This window comes from Tupaia chinensis, unplaced genomic scaffold, assembly GCF_000334495.1.
Source record: "Tupaia chinensis unplaced genomic scaffold, TupChi_1.0 Scaffold000627_1, whole genome shotgun sequence".
Taxonomy (NCBI): Eukaryota; Metazoa; Chordata; class Mammalia; order Scandentia; family Tupaiidae; genus Tupaia; species Tupaia belangeri.
In genome coordinates this window covers 7307418-7309937 of record NW_006160147.1, presented here as the reverse complement: position 1 = coordinate 7309937, position 2520 = coordinate 7307418, and the positions used below count along the sequence as shown (strand labels likewise).

At 43.7% G+C, this 2520-nt stretch overlaps 1 long non-coding RNA gene across 6 annotated transcripts in view; it reads left to right on the top strand.

Moving 5' to 3' along the window:
- Positions 1–374: 374 nt before the first annotated feature.
- The window catches only part of LOC102499253 (uncharacterized), a 99033-nt gene continuing 96887 nt past the window's right edge, over positions 375–2520 (top strand). For 5 of the 6 annotated variants that reach the window (XR_001371191.1, XR_001371189.1, XR_336134.1 and 2 more), the window contains exon 1: positions 376–425. This is a non-coding gene — a long non-coding RNA (uncharacterized LOC102499253). Of the gene's footprint in view, positions 426–2520 lie in introns of all 6 variants that reach the window. The other variant, XR_001371190.1, reaches the window with a different exon arrangement.

Genomic DNA, 2520 nt, shown 5'->3' with positions numbered 1-2520 from the left:
TCAATCTTTAAGTCTTCTTTAAACAGCCAGAGTGTATTACTTTAATATATTAATATAAGATCCCTTCATACACATACACACATGCACCAATTTTGCCTAGATCACTCTTATGTACAACTTACAGGACTATTTTGATTCTTGATAAATGTTAGCTAGTAGCTTACAAATACATGGTTTTGAAGCTTACACTTGCTCAGGGTGTTAGGTTTCCATCCTCTTCTGCTATGTAAATCATTACCCCAGGGTAGTTTTAGAGGTAGAAGGTTGCAAGAGAAAAATATCTTGAGAATAGTATTAAAACACATCAGTTTAATGTTTAAAAAAACATGACCCATTAAATATGCTTTCTGGGAAGTCTATGCTTGTCTTTTTCTCGTTGAAGCTCCCATTTCTCTGGGAATTGCCTGAAGAATTCAACAGCACAGGTAAGCCCGATCCCAGAGCCTAAAGAATCATTTGCATGTTTGAGGAATGTCAGATTGGGCAAACCTCCTCCTCCTTTAGGGCATTTCTACCCTTGCATCATGTTCTTCCTTCTTCGTGTATTTTTACTTCTCTTGATCCCCTTGCTAAGAAATTCCAGCCATGTCCCTCGTGTGTCACATCTCCTTGCAGATTTCCTTGAGTGACTCTAATTTCCACTGGCTTTTCTCCCCCTCTGCACTGATTTAGCATTTAGAGTTCATGCCACACAGTTTAGCACTTAATCATTGCAATATGAATTACACACTGGCAGAAATAAACCTCAAGAGAGAATATGCCAAGAAATGCAGTTGCTCTAATTTTGCCCAATGTAGAATTCAGAATCTTGATGATTATATATAGAAAGAGATCATTTAGCTATGTGATGTATTATAATACAATGATCCCCAACCTTCCTGGCACCATGGACATGTGGGCGGATGTTTGTCTGGAATGACCCAAGCGCACCACGTCCACCATGCACCCCATGTTCATCACTACCACAATGCAATATGTAACAAAATAATCGCATAACAGTAGGCTTCCTGCTCCCATGAGAATCCAATAATGCCCCTGATCAGGCAGGAAGTAGAGCCCAGGTGGCAATGCAAGTGCTGGCCTGCAAACACAGACAAAGCCTCACTTGCTCACCCACTGTCGACCTCACACTGTGCAGCAGGTGGGATGGATCCAGTCTGCAGCCTGGTGGGGGGAGGGCTACCCCTATTAAAATAAACATAGCATAAGGGGGTTTATTTTTTCATTTCATAACTCCAGGCTAGAAATCTCCATCTGGATATCTTAATAGCCATCTTAACCCAATATGTCCAAACTCAAACTACTTCTCCCCTAAAAACTTCTCTTCATGTAGTCTCCTATCACAGCAAATGCAACTTTGTCCTTCTAGTAACTCTGGTTTGAAGCCTTCAGCCCATTTTTTCTTTCTCTCTTTCTCTTCCAGTCATAGCGTGCATAAATCCTAGTTATTCGATCTTCAACTCTATCAAGAATGCAATCACATTTCACCAGCTTCAAGGCTGCCATTATCTCTCTCCTGGGTCATTGCCATAACCTCCTACCTGCTCCCCCCATTCTGTTATTGCCCCACTGATCCCAACCACAGCATATTTGCAAAAGAACAAAACTTTTAGAATGTTTAAGTCATGGAACTCATCTCTTAAAGAGCCTCCGTTTCCCATGTCATGCGTAGTAAACGCCAAAAATCCCTCAATAGCTGAGAAGACCTTACATGACAGAGCTCATGGCTATGTTCCTGACCTTATCTCCCACTCTCGATGGTTCCCACACTCCATGGCTCAGTGCTCTAACCATGTCAGTATTTCTGCTGTTCCTTTTCTTTTTTTCAAGAGAAATTTTTGCTGTAGGACCCCTGCACTCACCAGAGAGACAGAAAGCAAGAAATCCCCCCCCCCCGGGGGGTTGGCCCCCAGCCATGCCACAATCCCTTTTCCTCCATTCTCCTCTCAGGATTTGGGGCATGCATGCACATGTACCCAGTGTGAGTTTTAAGCCACTGGGTCCAGGACTCGAACCGCAGTCGACTACAAGGGAGTCCAGTAACATAACCATTATGCTACCTGCTGGCCCCCCTTTTTTGTTTTTGCTATAGAGCTTATGCAGTTGCCAGAGAAAGACAGAAAGAAATGGAGAGAGATGGAGGCCATGCCGCAATTCCTTCTCCTCCATCCTCCTCTCAGGATTTTGGGCAACACTCTGAGCATGGTTTGCAAGCCACGGGGTCTCGGACTCAAACTGTTCAGTCAACCATGTGGGATCCAGCCACCTTAAGTTCCACACCACCTGCTGGCCTCTTTTGCTGCTCCTGAACTTAACAAAGCCTGCCACTGCCTCACTGTGTTTGCCTTTGCTTGCCGTTCTGTTCAGGACATCCCCTCCTCCCTATCCCACTTCTCACTTCCCAATAATCACTTCCAAGAGAAAAAAAAAATACTTTGGGTTTTGCTTTAATGTTGGCATGTCAGTGAGACCCTCTGAAACCACACTATCTAAACAGATGACTAATTTTCACTGGTACTC